At 46.9% G+C, this 26,946-nt stretch overlaps 1 protein-coding gene across 2 annotated transcripts in view; it reads right to left on the minus strand.

The window, feature by feature from the left end:
• Window positions 1-26,085, minus strand: part of CASZ1 (castor zinc finger 1) — a 208,411-nt gene extending 182,326 nt beyond the window's left edge. For both annotated transcript variants that reach the window (XM_075027388.1, XM_075027387.1), the window contains exon 1: window positions 25,926-26,085. The gene's annotated coding sequence lies outside the window, so the exon portion shown is untranslated. The remainder of the gene's footprint in view (window positions 1-25,925) is intronic.
• Between the last annotated feature and the right edge of the window lie 861 nt (window positions 26,086-26,946).

Consider the following 26,946-nt stretch of genomic DNA (forward strand, 5'->3'; position numbering starts at 1 on the left):
AACAGCACTCAGCCCTGAGGCATAAGCTGGAAAGCCAAGAAGCCTCTGCTCACCCAGAGGTGCAGGTGGTGATCTCATATTATCTTACTGCTTGAGACTGTTGCCTTTTCTTTTCAAAAGTGATGTAGCAGCATTGTGCAGGTATATCGGTGATACTCTACCTCCCAAGGTAGAAAATGCTCTCTGTCCTGGACTGGCAGCCTGAATCCTCGTAACCAGTGGTCTGCAAGAGCAATAGCCAAATATTTCCTCCTTTCTTTTCTCTTGGAAACTTAAAAATCAATCATCTTTGTTTAAAAATTACAACACAATATTCAACTTAATTGTTGCTTCCAATACATAACTAAGGTGACAGATTTGCAAGATGTGTGACAGAAGGACTGTGAATCCAGAGGACACGGGTGAGCAGCTTCGTGCTTTAAACTCATACAGGAAAGGGGACTGAAATCCGAAGCATGACTAGGAAAGCACTGCGGTCTCTGAAGCCCCATGTCACAATCACATACAGCCATCCTCCTTTTTTGGAGCTGACCTTTTTTTGTGCTGCCAACAAAGTAGGCCTTGTACTGATACAGATACCTGTCTACGAAAAACTTAGGGAAAAGCATGCAGGGATGTAACATGGTTGTTGTAGTCACTGCTAACTTGCCCCAGATTTGAACTGGTGACCCTTACTAATATCATCCAGTCCCTTGATATCCTCAGGGAGCCATCAGCACATTTTATTAACCCAGCCAATTTTAGAAGTGCATACGCAGTATTCTAGTTACTTGTTACAATTATGCATTATAGGTCCATTTCATACATATGCTTATGCTGAAGTGATGTGCAGTACTTTAAGACCGTTATAATGCCATCAGACCAACTGCATGAGGATCACGGGGCTGAAGGAGCTCTGGCTTTCTCAGAGCACACAGCATACCCAGTGTCTACAGACATCACATACTCTAACCTAATAGAAAGCCTCAGAGATCCCCACAACCAAATCCATTTTTTAAAATGACATGTTTCTACCTATTGGTCCCCAGAGTGAACTAATTGCTTTTGCTAGTTTTAAAAGCCCGAGTTATTTCACTGAAAAAAATGAGCAAGTGCATGGGAACTCAGAGACATCCTTAGATTTCTGACGTAAAATCATCATGTATGCAGACATATTTGTTGCCCAAACAGCCAAACTTCCAGCTTTACTGCATGACACGCCACGCCACAGGGGAACTGTTCACTTCACAGTGAAGGTGGGAAAACAAGGAGTTAAAGTAACCTGACCAAACTCAAATAGCAATTTAGTCAGAGCTAGGAGAAGATAAGATTTCTGTCTGTGCTCTAACCACCAGGTTATCCCCTTCTTTGCTAAATAAACTTTTCATTGTAAGGCGCGACTGCTATTTCCACTTAAAGACTGGTGTTTTGTTTTGTGTTTTTTTAAATTGCCTTTTTTTTTACATTTTATTTATTTTTTTAAAGATGACACTCTACAACAGAGAACCTGCTCAGCAGGGGGTCAATCCAGGACTGTGCTTAGGTTACTATCTGGTTCAGAAAAATACTGACTAGGAAGACGGCCAGCAAGAACTGAAGCATTTTTCTGCATCCTGCAATAGCAAGACAGTCTGAGTCTACCACCCCTGCAAACACACACCTACAAGTTCAGATGCCCTGTAGACAAAATTGCCCAGAATCCAGTTCCAGACCTACCTGCTCTGGTGTACAGCTTGGATAGTCATTACAGTCCAGAACAAACTATTTACAGACAATACAAATGTACAAATTATGTATAGTAACAAAATCTGAAAAAAAATCCCAGACAAAAATTAAATTAGAGGGACAAACTTTTCAGAGATGATAACTAGAGGAAAAAAGTGTATGTCTCTTCAGAAATCTGTACTCACCTGTAGCAGGAAGCAACCATACATTCTGGGTGCAGAAGCACATCTGGGGACATGCTCATCACATAGTTCTTGTGAAAACCAGTCCTCACTGTTGAGCAGAAACTCAATGGGAAGCAAGAAATCCCTACTTCTTTCTAGGTAAAAGCAGTTCAGCCCCACCATTTGCTGGGAAAGTTTTAGGTGAGATTCCTTTTCCCAGCTCTGAGTGAATTGCATTTTACTTTGATGAAGCTCACCTCTCTTTCAAAGGAACCACAGCTGAAGGTGACCATTGCTAATATTTTTATTATCCTTTTATGAACGTGTTAACCTTAATTCATAAATGCTCTACAGAGCGAATTTCCTTGTATTTTGTTTTTCATACTTGATTAACAGTATTTCAGAGACATGGATTTTTAAAATGTGTATAAGAAGTTACCTCCTATTAACTTGTACTGGTTTAATGCAGAGCTACCTCTCTTATTTTTATTTGGATTTTGTAGAAATTTGTTACTAATTAATTTGAACTGAGCCAAAATAATTGTTTCCATGCAGGCTATCAGTTTAACTACCACATCTCAAGTTAAACAGGTATAAATGTTTTATACATAAAAGGCTTTAGATTATATAATACAAACACATCTTCTACTTTCTCCCTTTTTTCACCACTTACATTCCAGATTTCCTTTGGGAATGGATGTGTTGGACAGTAGGAAAAAAAGTCAGTTTTGCTGTGCACTTGGAGGTCTCTGTTGCCATGTTTACAATGCACATGAAGTTTGGAAAATTTGCTTAAAGTAAGCACTTTCTTCCCCAGTTCATTTTTTAATGGATATTTTCCTTTCAAGATTCTTATTTATAAAGATCCTCTTTTGTTTTCCAAAACCTAGACTTTCTGGAGGAAACATTCTGCCCTCAAATTATCATTTCCAGGCAAAGGAAAGCTGCTTAAGATGTTACCCGCTTATTGCACACACATACCTCTACACAGAGATTCTTAATCTTCACCCACCCAAGATTAAGGCAATGCAAATTATGAAATCGATACCAATACAGACAGCAACATGCATTAGAGTTTCAATGTTTTTGTTACATTTTTTCCTAAACTATTAAAGCAGTATGATTTCAATGTGATTGTTGTTGTTTGTGCAATACAAATTCTCTGTTGTTTGATGCTGTGAGTACTTATGCAAATGCCCCATTTTCCTTAGAGAAACCCTTCCTTTGACACCTCATGTGAGTAAAGAAAATATTTGAGTGTTTGCAAGATGAGGATCCATTTATATTTAAGGCTCCATTACTGATCAGGAGGCAAAGAGTGTCCTTAAGGTGGATATAAATTATAGTTATACTAATTTTAAGGCCCTCAGTCTCTGTCCTAGTGATGTAGCAGAAGAGCTTTTGAATAAAGGAGATTCTTCTCTCACAGCAGTTTCAGTTCTTTTCTTTCATTAATCAAAACCTCTCATATATATATATATATGTTTTCTCTCTATATGCATGTCTGAATACCTCTTTGAGGTTTAACACTCCTGCACCTAAGATTCAAACATAACAAATCAAAAATCATTTTGCAAGCAACTACAACAGGCATTTCCAGAAGTTACATCACGTAACAAGTCATGCAATTAAACTTTAATGAAAAAATAAAAACAAAAACACCAAGCAGCCCCTAGTGCTTGTTTTGTCTTTCAAACAATCTATCATAAAAAAGCAGGATGTTAAAATGGAAGAACCTCTGACTAAAGTTGTGCTGTAAACAATTTTTTCCTAATGAATTCCACCTCTTTACTCCACTGAATCAGCAGAGCCGGATGGAATTTCTCTCCTCTCTTCCTTCTCTCTGTATAAAAGGATGTACTGCTGATAAAACTAGTAACCCATGAAGATCACTTCCCCGAGGTGAGATGCCTCCTGCCAGCATTTCTGCTCTCAGGAGGTTATAGTCTAACACCCTTCCTCCTCCCCGAGATGCAGCGCCTTGCTCTCCGAGCTGGCCCCTTGAAACCAGCAGGACCTTCAGTATTGTAACGTGAGAGCTGGTGCAGGCAGGAATAATAGAATATGTCTTACGGCAACTAGAAATGTTCATGCACGTGCGTATTTGTTTTATAAAAAGTATAGACCCAGTTCTTCTGAATTTCTAAGCACCTGCAGTTTTGGGAGGCTTCTGCTGGAGTTGTAAGTCTTAAACACCTCTCCAAAATGGGTGCCTGAACCTCGACATTCTGCTCCTGTTTTTCAATCTCACCCTCTGCTTTTATTTTCCACACCTGCAAATGATATCCCTTTAAAATCAAACCTTTTATTTCACGTCTGCTGAGATCATATCATTTGATGAAAGGTAACTGTGGTTTACATGAGGACAAGAGAATAGAAAGGGGTTGTCATTTCCAAAATATTGTTAGGAAAGGCAAAAAGGAAGCAGAAGGGTCACAGTTGGACCATGAAAACCACTAAGGCCCCGGACTAGAAGAGACACACACGCAGAAACACTTGAGCTGTTCCACTGGCTTCAGTTCATTCACGGCTGCAGAAACAGGACTTAGCACAGCGAGAAGTAAATTCAAGCTTGTACAAAGTTTGACAACTCCAGCCTTCCTGTACGTCTTACAATTTTTTTCCTAATGTTTGGATTTTTGTATTTTCTACGGTGTGTTAACAAAACCAAATCTGAAATCAAGATAAATTTTAGAATGTTTGATGCAATTTATTTGTCGTTATTTATTTTTCCCACTGTAGCTCTTTTGGACAGTGACATAACCAGTTTGTTTAAGGCGTTAGTTTTCTTGAGCTAGCCCCGTAAACCACAATATCTGGACTCTAGATACTGCAGAGGGAGCCTGAAATAAATTTAAAATTGAAGTCAGTAAAAGGCATAAGGAAAAAAATAAACTGGGAAAGTGTCTTTGTCATATTTTTGTCTTTGAGAATTCTTTCCCTGTTTGTGTAATAAAGAAAAGTTTGGTCTAATCAGTAACATCATTCTTTCCCCTACCTGCTAAAAGAGATTTCAATTTTTAACTAAGGCTGAGTTTCCTTAATGTATTTAAACGATTTTCAGTGAAACGCACATTTGGATAGGGTTGGTTTTTATTTTACAGTACACTGTACTGTACTACAAAATCAAAGTTCTGTCTATAAGAAAAGAATATTATCTCACAGTTACAAAGCACCTTTCCTCCCCAAGTGTTTCATGGTAAGGTAAGGTCCGTGCCATGGAAATGCAGCCAGCCACCTCTGAACAGGCAGGAGAAGACAGCATAGTCTGGTCAGCAGGAGGTGGGAACACAGCTTTGGTCAAAGGCAAAGGCACAGATTCCCACTGCTGAGTGAAATTTCCTCCTGTGCAGGGAGTCAGCTTATCCTTACAGACACCAGTTCAGGGACACTCAGAAATTATAAAATAATAAAAAAAGAGAAGCCCTAAAATCTCATGTGACTATCTACAGACAACTGCCAGTGCCATATAACGACTTTATAGTTTGGGGCAAAATCTAAGGGCCTGTCCTATAGGAAAGAAACATGAGTAACCCATTTAGTCATTAGAATAAACATCAATTTATGTGAGAAGGCAGTCAGATCTTTCATTCTCAAAAGTGTCCCAAGGAAGAGCTGCAAGAAAAATACAGGGTAGCTCCTGGTTTTTAAGACAAATGAGAAAGACGGCCCAAGCGAGAATCAAAATGGTAGTCACCAGAGGATGAGGAATCCCAGCCTGCCGCTCTGACCACATCTCCATGCCATCCCTTAGCATAAGACAATGCCAGGCACAAGGCTAAGCACAGCAAAATCATACTGATCCTGGCTTTTAAAATGTTTTTGGTTTAGAGGCTGGAACCTGGCAAAGTCTCACCCTGTACGGATTTGCCACTCTCCAGAGCTTGGAAAGACTACTGTCCCTTCCCTATGCTTCTTCCAAGACCATGCATGAACGTCTTGCCTCTCTCACACCACTGAATGTACTGGGGTTTCTCCTCTATGCACCAGATTGCTTTCCCCAGCTCCAAACCAGCCACAGGTAAAAACGGGGCAACAAATTTGGTCAAGGTGTAGCAGATTGCCATAACAGCAAAGCACCAAGCAGTGCTATTCTGTAGCTTAAATTAAGACCTAGCTCCAGCATGCCATCTCACCCATTTAGCGTGAACAGAGAAGAGATCCCATCAAACAGGAGCTGGGCTGGGCTATGAAATCTGGGATTACACATCTGGAAAACCATCTGAGAAAGCAAGCTTGGGAAGGCAGTGGGGGACTGAATACCTTATCCTCCTTGTCTGGTAAACACTTCCAGCCATCTCAGTGCACTCGCTCCGCATCCTCCCAACCTCAGGTGTGCGACAGGCATGTAGAGACACAACCTGCCGATGACAGCAAGGAAGAGAGACACGAGGAAGGACTGGGAGAGCAGGACAAATGAAACGAGGCAGACAAAGACCAGAAGGCAGGTGACGGGTACAGCAGTGCCAGACAGCAGAAGCGGCAAACTGGAATCTGTAAGCAAGTATCTCAACGTACTGCAGGAAGCCACATTCCACCTTGAACCAGAGAGCAAACCTGAGAGCCCCAAACTCTGGGTGCAGGTGTGCGGTTAAGTCCTCAACTGGGAAGGACTGGCTAGCAGTCGTACCAAGCGAAACAGTCTCTTTCAGAGACCGAACACAGCCACAGAACAGCTCTACTAACTCGAGAAGAGTTTTGAACACTAACCTAGCTCTCTAGGTTAGAAAGCATTTCCTGTTTGCAGTCCAGAGCTTTCCAGTTTCCTTGAGGATGAACAGTGATGAGTCCAAAACACTAGTCTGATAACGAAACAGAAAAAGAGAGAAAGCTTGTGGGCCTGGGGGTTCCCACGACTGCCTTAGCTGCAGTTCTTCCTGCCTGGAGCCAGGAAGAGTTGCACAGGGAGATCAAACCTGCCTTGCAAAGTCCCAAATCCAAGTCATGCAAATTCCATCCTTCCTCCAAGCACTGATACCAACACAGGGACTCTGACTTCATCACATGGATGAAGGAAATGGAAAAAGGAGGGGGGGACCTTACTGCCTACACACACATACACACACCCCACCTCAGGCAATAGAGGGGGTGTGAATAATGGAGCAGGTTCAGCAGCCAACAGCGTTCAGGGTCGAGTTAGTAATCCTCTTTTTCCATTTCCGTTTGCTATTTGATGTAATTATAGTTTTTGATTGAAATCCACCCGGAGCGTAACCCCTCTGCTTAATGCACTGCTTAAATCCTTGGGTACACAACCATGCTGCTCCCCAGACTCGCCTGGAATAGGAAACCATTTCAATGCCAAAAATAAGTCTTTGCTTTCTTTGGTAACGCCCTCAGTCTTGGCTCAGCCTCTGTTACACCCACCAAAGGAGAAGGGCAGAGAGTTTAAGAGGGCTGCCTGATACCACCCATGGGCTAGCGGCTTTATGCTAGAAGTTGAACCTGCAAGAGGGTTTAAAAAGTTTGGAGGCTTTCTTTAAAACCCAGATGCCAAGAGAGGTTGCACAACAGTAGGAACACAGGACCTGGAGCCTGGCCTCAACTTTCCCAGTGGATTTGCTGCTATCTGAACCATAAATAGTAACAAGCCGAAGCTCCATCCTGCCTTCGCGTGGGGTGAACAGTGGTTTCTGTCCTGAAAGGCCTCTTGAGGATAAAACTAATAGATGATATTCATAATCCGAAGGAGCTGGGAGATCTACCTCTCTGTAAAATCAGATTGCCGGAGCTGGTTTTTCCTCTCCAGCTCACTCTGCACCACTTGGCCAAGAATGCAGGGCAACAGCTAGACCAGTAGGCCAGACACCAAACGAGTACATTAGCAATTACATCCCACAGAAGGAGCAGCCCACAGCAGTGTGACTGGGCTGGCAGCAAATCACTAATACTTGTGGACAGAAACTGCCTAGGAATAAGCAAATGTTTCAGGTGCCCATTAGTCCACTGGATATCAGAAGGAAGAGGTTTCTCTGAGGACTTCACACCCAGATCAGTACCTCACTTGCTGTACAAAAACCTGATGTGGGTTGGGGAGGTATGTAATACATAGACTTGCTCCAAACAAGCAACCCATCCTATGAGGTGGAGCAAGATCATCTCAGGACAATGAACGAAGGTACAATTTCACTCAAGATTCAGGAAAAAAGTGTTAATTCTCCTACACAGGAGAAACTCAGAATGGTTCTCTTCATGCCAGTATTGCTTGAAGACCGAGGTATGTGCAAGGTGAACCTGATGTGAAAATACTAACTCAAAGCCTTCCCCAGCGGGGGAACGGGACCTCTGGGATTTGACAAAAGTGATGTTACAACTCCTGTTCCACACCTTTGTTTGCACAAGGAGAATGAAGCCCTCAAAGTTACCCTGTGAGATTTTCAGACCTGTTGCAGAAACGTCCGAGAAAGCTGCTAAGCTTTGGATGCTTCTATACCCTGAGACACCTGCCTCCAAGAGGCAGGCAGCCAACTCAGCACAGGACCTTTGGAACCAAACATGGCTCTCTGGACCCGATTCTGTGCGGCTTGTCCTTTACAGCATCATTTACATCAAGGCCAAGCAGCGGCAAAACGGCACGATCAGAACAGCACTGTTATAAACAACTTTACGAAGGTGAAAGGGACCAGATAATCTGCCCATCCCTTTCCATTTCATGCCAAAGAGGAGACCTGAGTGAAGGAGGAGGTCGCTGAACCAGCCACTCGGGCTGGAGGCACCTTCGCTGGCAGCACCGTGACTCAGCAGTGAATCAGAGGCAGGCTGTGCCTGGCTGCCGGATGGGCCTGGCTACAGCAGGAAGATGAAGACAGCAAAGCAAGAGAAAGAGAGAAGTATAGGCAACATGGGAAGTGGGGGTCCCCTGGGCCGGAAAGCAAAACCTGCCCAAGGCTTCCACACTTCTAGGAACTCTCTGTCATCGACAGCATCTGTTAATCAGCTGAGCCCCAATTACTGGCGCCTCCTTCACCAGCAGGAACTGTATAGCCAGCATGGGGCACAATGCACCGTGCCCACTGGCACATCTGCTGCCTTGTTCTGCCCCTTCTTGACACTCACAACAGCTGAAGCAGCTCATCAGCAGAAACCTGCTTTTCAAACAGCTCTCCCCAGTCTGCTCGAACCCTTCCTCTCAGTGGGCCCAGGCAGTCAGTTTTTTCTCTCTCCTCATCAGATATCTCTGTCTCTCTGAAATATTCAGATGATTTGGTTTTGTTCTCTTCTCCCCCACATCAAATCCTCCCCCTGCTTGTGGAAGCAGTGGATTTCACCCAGGCACAGGAGGCTAATTTACACCCTTCAGGGTTTAAAATAGCAGTGGCGTAAATGAAAAGTCCAATTTCTTCAAATTTGCATTGTAAAACCATCCTTCAACTTCCTTGAAATAAATTTTACTATTTTATTAGTGCAAACAAAATGGTAATAAAACACTAATACAGCGCCTTGTATCCAGGGGAAGAGCTAAAATTAACATAGACCGAGCAGTGTTTGCTATTACATTCAATTACCTTTTTACTTGAGATTTACATTCTCATCCCCTTAATCTCCATAGTGGTGGCTTTGAAATCGTTCCCCACAGTCATTCCTGCGTCTGGAATGGACGGCAGGAAAGCCGCTCGCTTGCCACCACCGCTCCTGCTGCCAGCACCCCCGTGCCAGCCTCTTCCCTCGAGACCCCTGGGCAAGTTTCCCCAGAGTGTCTCCGGAGAGCCTCAGCAGCAAGTGCATTCACCTTCCTCTGTTAGTCTCACTCAGGCCTTAATTTCTAAACTCCAGACAAATACACTTGCAGCAAAAATACATCCTATGTTCCATAGTTGCCTTCCATCTGGCTCTGGAAACCATTCCTTAATTCTCAGCTACAAGCCGTGTTACAGGCAAGTTTTATTATCTCCATTGTACAGATACAAAAACTAACGCAAAGACTGAGAACCAAAGTCTGAATGCGGCAGCTCCCAGTGTAAATCTGGAATAGCGTATTTTGTAGTGGAAGTATTCCAGCTCTTGCCTGGAACTCACTGAATTCATACTCTGCACTGGAGTTATTTAACTGGGATCATGTCCTGCAACCCAGGCGTCCCAGATCCACAGGCTTACCAGTACATTCAGGAAAAGAGCAGCTCCAGGACTGTCTGATGAAACTCATGAGAGAACCTGCACTGAAAGAAAGGACGCTACGGACACAAATCCCAGTAAATGCAATACAGGGAATCCATTTCCCCAGTATCAGGGGAAAAGTTTTAACTAGCAGCATCTTTGGATGCTTTCTTCTAATATACTAGGCATGTCAGTGATTTTGGCCATTATCAGAAGAATGGCAAGCCTTCGATAAGACACTGCAGGAAAGTGCCACGTTGGTCCAGCTCCATGCAGTGACTTCGATTCTCTGCTCTTCTTCCTTTTCATGTACTAAATGTTAGACACCTCCCCTCTTACAAGCCAAGTCAAAACATTTAACCTTTCTTTGGAGAGCATGGCCAGCACCTGCCTTACAGGTGATACCCACAATTTTGTTCACTAATTTTGATACAACAATTTGTGATATCCAAATGAGATAACAGAGACTAATTAAGCACTATGTAATATCTTTCTACTCTGGCCAAGAAAAGACTCAACAGCCTTTCATCCCAGCCTGCTCACTACCGAGCTACTCCAACATTACAGGACTAGTACACCACTGAACAGAGTCATAGCTAAGGACAAGTAAAGGGCAGTTTGGGAAGGTACTAGCCAGCATCCTAGGGAAGAGCATCTCCTGAGAGAAACAGATCGCTTGAGTGTCGCCCAAGCCCAGCCCAGCTGTACTGAATGTACAACACACGGACCACATGCAAGTGCCTGACAGAGAGAGCATCACTGCCTGTTTAGATGGGAAAACACTTCTAACTGCTCTAACCAAGTTCCAGGCAGCCCAGGGGCACTGCGTGGCCCTGATCGCACCTCGAGTAAGCACCAACGAACTGGCTGTAATGACTCTGCTGAAACCCAACCCCACCAGAATCCATTTTGTCCCATATAGCACAAGGTCACTCTAATTTCTAGTGCCCCTTGGGCAGCTATCCCACAGCTCCCAATTCTTCTTTTGAAAGAAGAACATTGCAGGTGATTCAGCAAAAGATTTTGTGCCAACAAGAACCTGCTGGTCAGAGAGTTTTCCTGTGACAGGGAGGTCCATGTGCTAGCACTTGGTGGTACTCAGGAGTCCTGTAGGCAGTATCCCTGACAGCTGCCTTCAAGGTCCTCTTCCTTTTCTCATCAACAAAACCTTCCGGTTTCTGCATTTTAATCCATGGCTTGTGTGCCTATCCCCTAAACTGCTCATCTGTCTCTCCTCCTAAATAGCACGGTCCTTCATCCTTCCCCTCTAGCCATCTTGATCTTTGTGGCTAGAGGGGAAGCATCACGCAAAGCATCAGTCTGTAGGATACCCCTAGAATAAATGATAAATCCTCCCCATCCAAACAACAAATGTGTCCCCAGGAAACCTTTCATCTGTCCACCTTCTAGATGGCAGCACACAAAGGCCCTTGTGCAAACAAAATTATCACAAGGCACCTGAGCAAAACAAAAAACCCCAAACAATAAGAGTAGGAAGAAGAAACCTGTGCAGTAGCACAGGGCTGAAGTTGGTTTCAGCTGGTCTTCTGCCCCTTTTTTCTGTTCTCTTTGCCCCGCTCCCCTGAACAAAGGAAGTTTGTTGTCAGGCTCAAACATTTCCTGGGCCTTGTCCGAGTTCCACCTTGTTTTCTTTTTCTCTTCTCCCCACCCTGTACAAATAAAAGCAAAAACCAACTGGCACCACCTGTGATGAAAGGACAACTAAATGCAGAATTTTATCTTTTCTTTCTTTTCTCCCTCCTCCTTTTTCCCTTTTTCTTGGCCAGAAGTTTTGGGCAAAGGACAAAAGGTATTGTTGGGTAAGCACAATTCCAGTGGCTGAGTCACGCTAAGACACTAAAGCGCTGGCTGCTGATGGGGTAAAGTAAGCCAAGCTGCTGCTTCGCTAAATGCAATGAAAAGGCCAGCAGCACCACTGCAAGCTCTGCCAGCCCCAAAGCACAAGGGGTAATAGAAGATTCTCATAGTAAGAAAAGGTGCAAAGAAATCAAATAAAATCCTGGTACAAATATCTTCACCGAAGAAATCTCAGGAGGAAAGACTGTCACACAGAAGAGACTGGATGGGCTCCTCCCTTAAGACTGTAAAGGCTGTGAAGGTCATAGTAAAGACAGTTACGATCCTTCCTTATGATAAGGGAAGGCTAAGATGCCTTCTTCAGTTCTCCATCCAGGCCTACTTCTTTGATTTCATGACAAAAGTCAGACCCACAGCTGGTCAGTCCTGTAAGCGATCTCCCCCCCAGCGCAACTGTAAGCTCTTTGAGGCAGGGAGCTCGCATTGCTCTTGCAGCCCCCAGCACAACCGAAGGGACGGGGGGCTTCCAGGCACTACCACAATGCAGATAATCATCAACCCATTTCTGGCTGCAAATTAAACGGTGCCCCAAGCGGGCACTTGCTTGGAGCACATTCAAAAGCACACTGTAGACCCTGCAACTCAATGGTGCATTTGGGGGAGCTGGAGCACTGGCTGTTTGTTTATTTTATGATGCACTTTGGTCTCTCTCAGTTGCACTGTTATCCTACACCTGTTCGCTCCCCTTTCTCCGGGCTGATAACAGACAGTACGTTGTGCGGAGCGGGGGCCTGGCCCAGCTCTTTTTGTTTTTAATGAGACACGTGTATGTGTATTTGGTTCCAGACTATCAATACTCAGAGTCAAGGAAGAGGCAGAAAATTTCATTCAACAGGCATAATCAGTTCAGCAGAACGATGTGGAGCAAGGTCCTGAAATGGATCTAAAGAGGACAAACGTCTTGTTGATCAACCCTTCCTAGGCCAAATCCTGCTTCCCCCCAGTGCAGCACATTTCATTTTGGAACCTGCCCTCACACAGGGTGTCACACTGCTGCTAAGTTTCTTTAATGCAGACATAGGCCTGGCCCCTTTCAACAGTTCTGGCATCTTTTCATGGCAGACCCCATGACACACGGAGGCGGCTGAGAACAAGGAATCATGCTTTTCCAGGAACGGGGAATCCAGATTTTCTGGTTTATAAATTTTCCCATCTGGATTTGTTTTGCTGTTCATAGGGTAGATCACCAGAGATAAGGAAAGAAAAGTAAAGAAATATCAGAGCAGTGGCAGCCCCGACGGGCTCAGATGAATTTCTTGCATGTCACAATCTCCTGTTTGGGCAGAAATTTGAATGCATTTTCCAGCAGCAACACAGATAAACTGGCATCTCCCCCAGAGGCTGTTTCAGTTCTGCTGCTGCCTAAGGGTTCTGTGACGTAGGAACTGAGGAGCTTGGACATGCCCGCTCTCAAGACTGTCTCCGTAAGGACATGGTAAATTCTCTGCCACTTGCATGGCAAAACTTAAAATCAGCTGAGACTTCTTACGGTGAAGCCCATTAGAACAGCCTATAGACAAGCAGGTTATTACTTGAAACAGCTGCAATGAAAGACTGTGTTGGGAAAATCCTGCACAAGCTCCCAAACGGCATAGGAAGGAATGAGTAGGTCGTCTCCACGTAACAGAACCAGTAGCTTCACCTCTCCTCCGCGGCACAGGGCCTGTTGGAGCCTGTTGTCTGGGGAAGAATCCCCCGGAATCGCAGCCAGATGGTCTGGGAACAGATTTCCCAAGCCTTATCAAGCTGCCCCCCTGCTCTCAGGTAAGACCAGGCCGTACCGGACCTGCCGGGCCCGCTCTTCCCACCTCTGCAGCCTAGTCCCAAGGCTCTGAACTGGCTTCCAATGCCACTGGCTGTCCAGGTACGGAAAGGCACTTGCGGACTAGAGCAGATAGGGGCCTGGACCCTGAAGATTACCGTAGGTAAGAGCAGCCTGAGGAGTGGAACCAAGGGGCCAGGGTCTGCAACGCTGTGTACATTTGTCCTCCCCTGCCACCCCTAAGCCAGGCTGCTGAATTTACACAGCAAGGACAACTTGGTAAAGACAGTGCGGCGGCTGTCAGCTGGGAGCCTCTGCACACTAAGCTCCTGGTTAAATGTTTTCATCAAAACCAGAGCGAGAAAGTGCAGAGCAAACACCACCAATTAGAGGCTGGGATGAAGCGTTCCTGCCAGCAGATCTGGTGAGAGGGGCATGAGTCACCTTAACTCTTTGGGAGCCAGAGCCAGCACAACTCCACAGGGGAGAGGAAGAAGATGGGAGAGGAAACCTCTCACAAACCTTTCATTTGCATCCACTCATTTTCATTTATTTGTAGGAAGTTGAATTCAGGAGTGAACACTCACAGTGTTTGGAGCCATGTTATCCCCATAACCTCTGCCGTCCCCATTCCCGTACCTGGAGGAACCTAAACCAGGCAACGCACCCCCCCAGTGAAGATGGTCATGAGCTGGTTCGGAGAGCCGGACAGCAGCCCAGGGCAGAGGCTGCCAGCTGCACACTGAGGAGGTCTGGGGTTGGCCATCCCTCAAGCCATCTCTACCTTCCAAGTCCATTCCAGCAAACAAAAAATATTACATCAGTTTTGCTGAAGGCTAAGGTGTCAATGAGAGTGACAGGGCAGTACTCAATGCCTCATTCCAAGATAAAAGGATTTGTCTTGGACAAAACACTTCCCTATCAGAAACATGATGAAATGTAGCCAGCAGTAAGAGGGGACCTGGGATCAGGATCAGGCAGGTATGCCCCTCTTCCCCTAGACTGCTTCTGCCTAGCTGCTGTTAATTGTCCAATTTCTTAACATATAAGAGGTGATCAAAATTTAACTGCGTACTTGGGCTAAATCCCCTTTCAATGCAAGTAAGACACTTCTGTTTGCGGCAGGATTCAGTGCCGACAAGCCAAAAGTTCAGCTTTCGAGGAGCATCAAACGTTGCAACATTACAGCTGTTCAGGTCCCTTCCGCAGAAACAAACCCTGAAGTCAGAACTATGCTTTTGCTCTCAGTCACTCAAGCAAACACCCACTGACTCCACCTCAGCACAGGACTCTGCAGACACTGCAGGAAAGGGCCCCAGACTGCGTATGGACCAAATCCTGCCCACCTGCTACACGATCCAGCAGAGACAGCGTTGCTGTGACAGGCGGCATTTTGGAAGCTTTCTGCAAGGGAGTCTCCCCTGGCCAAGCTCCCTGTCTTGAGGTGATGGACAGAAACAGGCACAGGGGCAGTGGACCTGCTGCTATGGAGATCAAGAGGCATTCACCCAAGGCAGGGAAGCTAAAAGCTAAGAAAGGATAAATTAACACAGCAGCTCATATTGGTGAGATCCCTTTCAATCTAGGGCACAGTAGGGCTATGCATAGTGCAGACCAGGATCTGGCCCTCCACAGTTACATGTGCCCAAAGCTGGCCCCCCAGAAGTTGTGAATTTCAAGCATACCACAACTACTGGAGCAGACGGTTTCAGATCCTGCTGAGCCAGCTTGTGGCTGTATTCAAAATTGAGCAAATTTACAGCTGTAAGCTGGGAGTTTATACAACCCGTAACTTGTTAGGGATGGCTGACCAAGCCAGAACGATCGCTCCCCAGCCGACAGAGCTCTTATTGGTTAGACCTTTGAGCGCCTGGTAGATTTTATTATTTCTTTCTCTTTTTCTTTTGCATTGGTGGGGGGGGTAGGAAAGGAAACACCTATTTTTGTTCCTTTCCTCACCAAAGATAAACTGAAATTAAAGCTCAGATCCAATCCACCATGGATTCCTCAGCATATCAGCTGGCGACTGTAGCACACCCAGTGACCATCTCCTTGGACAAGGCTGCCATACTTTTCTCACTCTGTGCAGAGTCTTGCAACGGGAATAGCTCCACAGGATTCAATGTATTATCACTAGAGTTGGCAAGACTACTCTCATGCTGGCCCCTTTTGCGTGGACACTTCCCTCCCCATTCGTACCAGACCCCCCCCAAATGCTACTCTGCTCCAGCCTGGGCTGCAAGAAAATGTGGTCCAAGTTGTCTGAGTTTAGTGCAGCAAATACAATGCCCTGTGAAGACCCTCCTACCATCTCTTTTGCAAGGATAAACAGCTGGAGCAGTATCAGACCTGAAGTGATCTGAACCTGGATTCACAAACAGCAACACAAGGAGTCTGCCAAGTAACGGGCAGGCAGCAGGCAGTGAGTGTAAAGCAGGACTCCAGGAGCCCTCTGATGGGAACAAAATCAGCATGATTCACTATGCCTGCAAGTATGAAAGCTGTCGAGTCCGAGGAAAGCACAGGGCTTGCCTGCATGTAACAGCCTCAGCTTAAAATGCTCTATTTTTATTACAGCATGGTCCCAGTTCTTCTCTGAAAGGCATTTTCAGCAGGAAACCCAAACACAATCCAACTGCAACAAGGCTGGACGAAGGGCTAGGGGGCTCTCCTGGGACTCACTTTCCTGTGTGACCACAGACAAGACAAGGACAGTCACATCAGGTTCAACGACACACACATTCGTGAGCACGAGGTGCTCAAGCATGATGAGAGGGACATATACCTACCTCAGTCATTACACAGTTGCAGGCACTCCATTCACTGCCCTGGGAGGATGCAGTTTTTCTAGGACATGGGTAAGGAGCATTAAGAGGTCTCCCCTTTACCCTCTACTCCATCCTGAATACGTAACAGCCCAGAACATCAATAGTTTACATGAGTTAAAGAGCCAGCTGAGGCTTTAGGGACTCACTCAGGCAGGATAAAACACTCTTTAGTATCCAGCCACCATGTAAGAAAATTAAGTAAATGGGGACCTTTGGTGAAGTCTTAAACAGGAGACTGAAAAAGGAGAAATTTCCTCTATCCCTGCTCTGTGAGCAGGGATCACACTGCCTGCTGCCGCTCCCACAGTTTAAAATACTTAAGTCCTCCAAGGTGCAGCTTAATTTTCTTTTTTAAAAAAGAAAAGTGTCAGTCTAATTAGATAAATCCTCCAAGCACGTGGCCTGGAGTTCGTCATGGAAATTAACCTCCTTGAAAGATCACAGTGACTGAAATAAGAAACTGTGTGTTTTGGCATAGTGCAGTGAAATGGGAGATGCAGGCTGCATTTCATACACCTTCCCTTTCATAAACCTGCCGCGTTTCATATCTGCCCTACTGGCCCTTAGCTCGGCACCAAGACTTTATCTCCGAATGCCTGTTTGCAAATCGCTGCTGAGAGGTTACAATAACCCCTGGGAGAGATTTTGCTGGCTCACCAGTGTGAAAGGACACTGCTCCCCTGGTGTAAAGCTGGGCCAGCCTGAGGCACTGGTGGAGGGAGGGGCTCGTCACCAGCAGCCCTACAGAGAGGATGTTCTGCAGACACAGCCACCATGGGGAAGCAGCCAGGCTGGGAGCTGTTTGCCAGCCTCGGAGCTGTTTTGCCAGCCTCATCATGCAACACGCAGACAAGCGTGATTCTGTGCAGCCCTCGCTCTCACTGGCACGGGGATGGGCTGAGCGGGGCAGGAGGAAGATACCTCGAAGCCACAGGCTGCGATCACATAGCTCAGTTTGCATTTATGCCAGCTATGTTCCTATCTTTTCATTTAGAAGGCTCTACCTACCCACATCAGTGTAGGGCTGGGAGGCATACTGCCTAGGAATAAAAAGCCGTGGTCCCATTGCTACTGGAAGCAAAAGCAAAACCAGGAAAGAAAAGAACTAGCTTACAAGCAAGAGTCAACTGCCATCCCTACCTTCAAGTCAAAGTCGGGACCAGAACCAGGCTATTTTGTACTTTCAGGAAACACTGGCCAGTCGACTTTTCTCCCAGCCCACTGGACAAACTTGTGCTAGGGTCACACTCTCAACATTCGTTTCACAAGGACTACCTCAGGCCTCTCCTGAGTGACATTACACAACGCATTTTAGCACATAACTGAAATAAGACCCCTTTCGCAGCTCCAAACAGTCCTTCCCCATCAAGGGGATGTAAGAATTCTCTTACCAAGCTTTCCAGTTCACACTGTCCTTTCAAAGGATAGTATCCAAAACTAAAAAGCCCCTGAAAAATCTGTAGAGTTCATCTACCCTCTTCCTTCCAAAGTCTGATGGACGCTGGTATGCGTGACACTCTGCTGCACTCCCAGCACTGGGACCAGCCTTGCCAGCTGACTTTGCACGCAGAAGTATCAGGACCAGCCTCACAGACCAATTCTGAGGTGACTTGTTGTATTGTCATTGAAATGACAAGCCCTATGGCTCAGGATCTGGAAGCAACCTATTTTGTTTCAAAACAGCATCACTGGTGGCAGAACAAAAATAGGATACCTTCTGGAGAGAAAACTACCCCAAAATGCCATGGCGGGCAAGGAGCCAAAGGCCCCAAACAACTGACAGTTCTGCAAACGCAGACCCTTTCCTACAGCGCTTATTACACACGAGGCCTCCGCAGCTGGATGGCTCTAGAGCTCGCCCCAGGAGGACAGACTCTTGTACCTCTGGGTCCTATTCTAGACCAGCTCAATCACGCGTGAAAGGTATTAGCTGACACCTCATCAACAGCCATTGGACAGAGTGAGCGTGAGGGGTTGCAGGCAGATCCCTCAGTACAAGAGCCCATGCCTCCTTGCTACAACTCATTAGCCGTCTCAGGGAAGAGTTCAAAAGACAGACGACACACAAAACCTGCCTTCGTGTTTTCTACTGCTCCCTCCAGCTCAGGGTTGAGGCATGCTGGAAAGACACTACCAGAGAAACTAGGATGAACTCAGCCCTAATACAGTTTCTTAGCAGTTCTCTGCCAAGTACAGGCAAGCCCCGCAGTTCCATTACTAATAACTTAATACCTAATAATATTACCAGTGTAACACTTAACCTTGAAGCCAAGCACCTGGACCCAGAAAAATCAGCATTTAGCAAGACTTCCAGCTCATTGGATTTGGCTTCTCCTGCCAGCTGATCAAAACTCAGCATCCACAACTCCTTCCCACCTGCTCCAAGGTACTCGGAGTCATTTAAAAAAAAAGATAAAGCTCCTACTTCAGCCAGAAGCTATGGGCTGAACCAGAGAGACAACACAGATTGCAGGAGGAAAAAAAAAAATTTTGAGTGCTATTCCACCTCCCTCTTTAGGCTTTGGATGCATTAGGCAAATTCTCAATTCCAGCAGTCCCTTCTGCCTGCAACTGGACTTGAGGTAAGAGACCAGAAAGAAGGGCCAGTGGGCATCACTGAAGGCTCAGCATCTTCCGTTACACATCAGCACAGTAAGAAGGGCTCTGCCAACCCCGAAATGTTTTTTTCCAAAAGGAACACGCACACCCTTTAAAACGGGTATGGTGAAATCCGTCTGGAGGGGGAAAGACTCGGCAATGCAGGCAGGTTCCTGACTCCTTATCATCAGAGCAAGCAGCTCAGCCCCTGAATTCACTCCATCGGTGTCCTCTTTCTTACTGTTACCCAGGCTCCAATCCTCCAACGCGATTGCAGACACACTGCCAAGGAGGTCGCACGATATCTGAATCCACGACGGATTCGAAGACATCTCCATGTTTTGCTGTCAGCCTGAAGTTTGAATAAAGGAGCCCACCAGAAAGAGTGAATGAACGTCTCTGGCAGCTGCCTTACAGAGCCATGCCTGTACTTTAAGCCACCTAGTGTCCGAGCTGCGCACGGGTGCATCCTCCCCTTGCAAGGAAAGGTGCGGGGAGGCAGATGCTTTAGGAAATTCAGGGAAAGAGAAGGAGTTGTGACATCCAACAAGACTGAAACGGGAAGGAGCTAAGCACGGGGTGTGCAGGTTGAGAAGTGAGCGAGGTCTCACCGTGAGCTGAGGAAGCAGGCGCCAAAACCGGAGGCACGGCAAAGCCCCCAGCCCGATACCCCACCGTGGGGCATCGTTCCCCCTCGGGGAGCGAGACCCTTTAGCACAGGTTGAAGAAGGGAGGACAGCAGACTTGTTCCTCAAACCAAAGTCCGTCAGAGAGCATCACCATCAGAGGCCAATATTTCAGCCCCAAGGTCCAGCTGGGTTGCTCACCATCTCCGGGATGCAAACTTGGAGACAACTTTCCCCGGCACAGGCCTGTGAAACAAAACCGAAGCGCCCCGGAGACACAAGCCCTACTAACCCATGCCCACTCCCTTAAAAACCACTTTCATCCACATCTCCTCTCCTGCCCCCGCAGTAGCCCCCTCCTCTTCGCTCTCTTTCTCTGTGTCCTCGAGACTCCTCTCACCTTGAGGAGTGTTAGGATTACCCAGCATTTACACTCAATGCTCCTCTTTATTCCTTAAGACTTATTAAGAATGATAATGAGCTCCAAAGCAGTGACACGTCTCTCTCTCTCCCCCTCTGTCGCGCTCTCTCTCTCTCTCTCTCTACGTGCCTTTTCCGTCAAAGGCACACAGGACAAATCCGACCAAAAAAAAAAAACCCTGACAATATGGATCAAGGACACATGAGGATTTATATTCTACAAATCCAGCCTTTTTTGTTTTTATTATTTCTACTCAAATTCTACCCTTTCCTCCTCTTACTCGTATTCTCCCCCCCTCTACCCCAACCCTCTCGGACTTTGAATGAGAAAGAAGAAGAAGAACAGGAGAAGAAAGCTGCTTGCCTGGAAAACCTCGTTAATGTGGAGCTCTTAAACGGTTGATTAATTTTAGCAAAATTTACGATGCGCTCTTGCTTTTCTTTGAAGCTGCAGTCTTATATACCAAAAGCAACTTAACTTTAAGATCCCTCTTGCAAGCCCACTGCCCCCTAATTCTTGGATGCCCTATTTAGGTACACAAATATATAGGGGAGAAATACTGTAGCAGAGCATGGAAGCAGTCGCCCTGCCGGGTGCTCAAAGTGGTTCGATTCAAATCCCTTTAGCGCAGCCTAATAATCACAACCTGAAAACTCCCAACTTCTAGCTATTTAACTTCCCATAAAGATTACAAAAATCACTAGTCAGTCCTTCAAAACCAAAAGGAAACAGGGAAACATAAACACCAATTCCAAGAGAAGTCTCTCCAAGTTAGATCTGCTCACGCCACAGAAACGCCAGGCTCTCGGCTGCATTAGAAACATCAGGTTCTCCCAAAGCCACCTTTAAACCAGCTACGCTTCGCCAGAGGGAAAAACTGAACCTAAGGAAATGTAATATACAGATTTATACATATCCTGAACTATCCTTCAATATTTCAGTCGTCTCCCCAGCTTCCTCCTACCCAGTATTTGCTTTTATTCTTTGTCTCCCTCTGCTAGACTCTGTTTTTCTGATATAGACATCAGGAGGTTAAGGGCTCAATTATCAAGTCTGTTGAATCCTCAGCTTCACGTTACTTAGGGGGTTCTCTGTTGCTCTTCGGAAACTACACCGCAAAATCTCCTTCCTTCTTGGCTTTTCTTTTTCCTAACTTCTAATGTCTGTTTCCGACACACCCCTACACGTGAACCCACAAATCTATTTGGGGTAAACGGAGAGAAACCGTGAATTGCTTTGGGAGACAGAAACATTAATAAAAATAACCCTAAGAGTGCCTAGCCAGACTGAACCTGAAGCATTCACAATCTTGAAACCTAAAGTAACATCCACATGGAATTTACAAAATATGATTCGAGTGGTTCTAATTAGCCCCAGTCTGTGGAAAAATTGGAAGGAAGCGGCTCTTTGATTAATGTTACAAACCAGAAAGGAAACAGATTTTAAAAGTTAAAGTAGCAGCATTGTGGAATACTGAATCATTACCAGCATACATTTATGATACCTGCTTCAATCAGATGGCTTGGGGTTTTGTTTTTAGGTTTTTTTCCTTTTTACTTTAAGAAAAAAAGGAAGACAGGATGCAAGTAAAAGCTTTTGTTTATGGAAGTGTGCGGCGCTTTTATCTCCCAAGGAATTTATATAGCTGGACTGTGTATAAATCCTTCTGAAAATGAAATTAGCAAAAACAAAACAGGGGTGAAGGTGCTGGGGGCGGGGGGGGGGGAGAAGAAAATCACCACCTCAGTAAATCATAGTGGATAACCAGCCCCTGGCTTGGACAGATAGCAAATTCAGCTTTAGGAGGAAGAAACAGAGTTGGAAAGGGAAAGGACAAGATTCATACCTGCAGCAAACTCCTTGCAAAAATGGGGGGCTATTTTTAATAAGCTTCTGAAAGTCACTGTGCAAGTTTGCTTGGGCTTGAAAAGAAAAAGGAAATAAGTTTTTTTTTTTCCAGCTAGCTTGATTGTTTTGGGTGGAGCTCAAGCGTGTGTGTATATATGCTGTATATAAAAATGAATTACTAATTCTTTCCTGGAAACTGTTTGAATTACAATCTGCAAGATACAAAAACACACCTTTATTTTAACACTGATTTTAATACAGATAGAATGGGGGGGGCGGGGGGATAGCAAGGGAAACATCTTTTCCCAGTACACAGCAAAACCCTTAAGCAAGAATAATACCTCCCCACACATATACACACAGAGACACGCACACACTTCGCTCAGCTGTACAACCACCAACTGAACTCCAGCTTTCAGTGGCTTTTCCCTGTACCAAGGCTTCGCTCTGAAACTGCAAGAATGACAACGTCATGTGTGTGGAAAGCTGACACTTGGAGCTTTTAAAAAGAAATGAGGAAAAATAAGCTGTTGACTTCTTGGTTAAAGTATTTTCTTGTTCTAACTCATGTTCCTATGTCACTGGGCTAAAAAAAAAAAAAAAAAAAAAAGAGAGAGGGAGAGAGAGATATGACTTTCCTTGAATGATCTGTTTAACCTAAGCCAGAGGAAAAAAAAAAGAAGTCATTAATTACTTATGTGAGCTATTGCTTCTGAAAGACAATAAACCTGCCTGGTCGCCATGGATATGACATATTTGCTCTGAAAACAACACAATAATTAGCAAAGGGGAAAGATACAAGGAGAATATGCAAACTCCTGAGTTTAAAGCCATAGTGTTTCCTTTTTTCCCCCCTCCTCTTTTTACTTGTCAGAGTCAATTCTCTTTGCAATTCAAATCAAACAAATAAACAGAATATTTACAAAAAATGTTTAAATGCTTCACCACACTATGAATCACCAAAAAAAAAAAAAAAAGAGAAGAATTAACAAGGGAAAAAGATAAAGTCTAGTATGGACAGGTCATAAACCACCTAGGTGTTTTCCATATACGTGTATGTGTATATGTATCTCTATGTGAAATATAAAGGTATATAGGCATACACACACAAACATATATGAGTTATAAGGGTTACATGCACTATTTCCTTTAGGATTATTCTTTTATTTTTAAGATTAGTATAGAAGCATACAGAGAGGAAAAACGTCTCTGTTTTAGGGAGTGGAAACATTTTGAAGATACACCAAGAGAAAGTACAAGAAGGGGTTTTTTTACTGTGTTAAACATGCATCGTGCTAGTAGTATTTTCTTTGCAAACCTTTTAACTTTTCTCCAGAAGATGAGCAAAAAACCACAATTGGTGTGCACCGTGCGTCAGCCTGATCAACACACCAGCTTAGCATGAGTTCTCAAATTTTAAGCATAAAAAAATAATTCCTTCTCTCACCTCAATTACTTTTTATAAAGTGATATTACACTGAATCACATGTAATAATGCAATGGTTAAGTTAAGAAATAATGAAAACTGAGTTATATGCAGAGAGACTTCTTTGAAATAATTTATAAATGTTGCAGGGAAAATGTTTTTTAGATTTCCCTCTCATTAAGATGAGACAAAGACTATTAAAACCTTCTCTAATGCGGTAGCTTTCTGGATTCTGACCTTCCACATTTAGAAACCAAGTAATAAAAACACCCTAACAAGCACTTTATCTTTAGAGATATTTGACTTTGAACTTATTTTAACATTAAAAAGACTTGGGAGGTATAAAAATAACAATATAGTTGCCACAAGTTTCTGTTGTTGTTGTTGTTGTTTTCACTGCTAAAAAAAAATCTTTAGAACAAAATAAGCAGATTAAGGAAACATCCCCCTAATTTAAATGGCTCTTTTTCTATTTTTTTTTTTTTAAACAATAGTTTTTAGCTGGACTCTTTGATCTTGAAAGGGTTCTGCTATCTTGTGTGATGAGGGGGGAAAAATGATCTGTTTTAAATGATGATGCAAAAAAAGGATCAAAGCCCTGACTTTCTGTTAGCCATAATAAGCTCTGTCTTGCACAAAGCTTCAACTTCAGGCTTTAATATATAAAATATACAGGAGCCCAATAAAAGCACTGAAAAGGTACAAAGTCTGAAAACAAAAGGGGACGCTGCTCCTTTAAACGTTTTAGTGCATATGGAGTTTGATTTCTGAAAGAGATCAGTTTAACATCTCCATAGAAACCAGCAACAGATTATCATCAACAGAATAAATAACTAGTCTAATAAATTAAACAGGAGGCATAAGATCTGGAAACTTGATTACTGAAGTTCAACAATATTCCCCCATAAACTCTTCCAAACCACCTTTAGGGTAGCTAACAAGGTGGCAGCGACACATAGATAAAGGGGTAGGTGGGAAGCAGGCAGGACTTCTGGAAATGAGAAGTCCAAATCCTTCGCAAGAAATTATTCCACGCTAAGAGTCAGCAAATCAATAGAGGAAATAAATTCATCAATGAAGTTTGGGGAGAGACAGCTACTCTTCCAGGGAGCCGGCTGCGAGGACCCGCTGTGCAGTGCAGCGCGGACAGGAGGGGGCACACAGAAGGTGGACGTGCAGCTCCTGAAAAAGTTTCACCTTTCCAGCCCGAAAGGGCAGGAGGGCTGGGGTCGATCGATCAAACCCGCCGCGATTCAGCGCGGCCTCCAGCCGCAACCCACCCCTCAAAGTTTGCCGAAGAAGTTGCCCGCCGCGCAGCCGGGCGGCCCCGGCGCCGGCACCGGCACCGAGGCGAGCGGCCGCGCCGGCCCCACGCCCGCCCGAGCCTCTTGACAGCTCGCTCGCCGCCCCGGCCCGCCGCCGCGCCCCGCTCCTCCTCCGCGCCCCCGGCTGCCCCCCGCGTCCCCCGGGCCGCCGCTCCGCCGGGACCGGCGCTCCGCGTCCCGGCCCGGGATCGCTCCTCGCCTTCTCCATCCGCGGCCCCCCCCCCCGTCGCCGGCCCGGCTCTGAGTGACGGCTCGGACACCTGTTCCCCGTCCCCACAGCATTCGACGCGGGCAGCGTCTCCCCCGGGAGCCCCGGCCCCGCGTCCCCCGTGTCCCCCCCCGCCCGCCACCGCCCCGGGCGGTCGCCCCCCACCCGCCGCTGCCCCGCCGCGCATGGGGGAAAAGGGGGAAAGGGGGCGAGAAGGGGAAGGAGGCGGAGGGGGGAAACTTCCTGGCTCCGGATGGCAAATCAGCTGCGCATTCTGCAAATGCCACCGGGTAAAAATAACCTGCTGCTTCGCCCGGGGGGCCGGGCACCGGCTGCCCCGAGCCGCGCTCCCAGCCGCCGCGGCCCCTGCCCTGCCCCGTCCCTGCCGGGGGGCTGCGGCCGTCCCGCTGCGGGCGCCGGGCGAAGCGCCGCCGGCCCCGGCCCGGCCACTTTGCAGAAAGTTCCCCGGCACGGTTCGCTCCGCCGGCACCCGGCCCTGCCCGCCGAGCGCTCCCGCCGCCGCTCGCCCAACTTTGCTGCCGCCCCCCCCCCCTCAACCCCCCGCTCCCCGCCCCGGTGCCTGCGCCCGGCCGCACCGGGACCCCCGGGCGGTGCGGCGCGGCCGGGCTGCGGTTACCTGCGCCCGGCGCGGAGCGGGAACACGTGTTCCCCCTTCCCCTGCCCGGGCTCCTGCCAAAGTCCTAGAAATTGACGGGCGCCGCCGCGGCCCCGGCTCCGCCGCCGAGCGGGCACGACGCTGCCCCGCCGCCGGCCCCCCCCTGCCGCCGCCGCCGCGGCACCCCCGCCGCCGCCGCCCGCCTCCCGCGGAGCCGGGCGGCCGCCGCCGGCCCCCCTGCCGGCCGGTGCCCGCGGAGACTGGGCGCTGCCCCGCGGGAGCCGGGCGCCGAGCGCGGCGCGGTGCCCACCTGCCGGGCAGCGCCGCCGGCCGCCCGCCCGCGCAGCGCCCCGGCCCCGGCGCCGCCGAGCCGGGGCTGCCGGCGGCGGGGCCGGGGCCGGGGCCGGGCGGGAGCGGACGGGCTTACCTGCACTTGGGGCTGCTTTGGGTGACTTTCCAAGTCAAGGGAAATGTGTGTGTGTTTGGGATGGAGGCTGCAGCGCGCATGCGCCATCAAACTTGCCCTGATCCCGGATTTTTCCTCCTCGCGCTCCCCTTTGCTTTGATTATTGAATTTTCCTATTTCTAACAGGAGGGCGGGCGGCGCGCAAAACCCGGCCTGGAGCCCGCCGCCGCCTGCCCCGGCCCGCCCGGGGAGGGGAAGGGGGGAGCGGCGGGGAGGGAGCGGGCACGGAGCGGACTCCGTCTCCAGGCAGGCAGGGCAGGCAGGCAAGGGAGGGGCGCCTGCAAAACCCGGACCGGATCGCCCTCCCCTGGCAAGGGAAAAGGCGAGAAAGTGACCCCGTTTCCCAGCCCGCGCGGGCAGCTTCCTATCTCCTGCCCTGTCCCCGCACCAGGCGGTTCCTCTCCCCCACCCGTCCTCCTTCCCAGCGAGGCGCTGGAAGTTTCATAAAATTTTCTATTTTGCAGCCTGGTGACCTCTGCTCACCTTAGCTCCCTGAGACTAAACTCCATGGAGATCACAAGTAACTAGGCTGCGTGTATTTCTTTATTCTCCAGCTGGGTTTCCTAGGCATAATGTTCAGTTTCTATTTTACAAACTTCTAAACTTCGGTACTTTTCTTTTGCTTATGTTCTTAGTCGGGATTTCACTCAAGTTTAGAACTAACCACCGTCTCGTTGCATCTACAACTGTACTATTTCTTGGTTCAGTAGTCTGCAGTACTCGCTTTGCTGGCATTTATGCACAGGACTAACTTTTGCAGGTCTGGATCCTAGAGAAAACGTCAAGGAGCAGACGCGCAAGCCACGGGCAGCCTTGTGGACTGGGCTGGTTTGGGGGGGGATGTCTTTGCAGGATCAGAGCCAAGGGTTCCCCTACATTTGCATGCACCTGAATTTCCAGCAGGCAGGCATCACATTTCTGTTAAGAAACTACTTTCTTCAGCTCTACCTTTTCTTTCTCAGCTCTATCTTTTATCTGAGGC

This window comes from Buteo buteo, chromosome 5, assembly GCF_964188355.1.
Source record: "Buteo buteo chromosome 5, bButBut1.hap1.1, whole genome shotgun sequence".
NCBI lineage: Eukaryota > Metazoa > Chordata > Aves > Accipitriformes > Accipitridae > Buteo > Buteo buteo.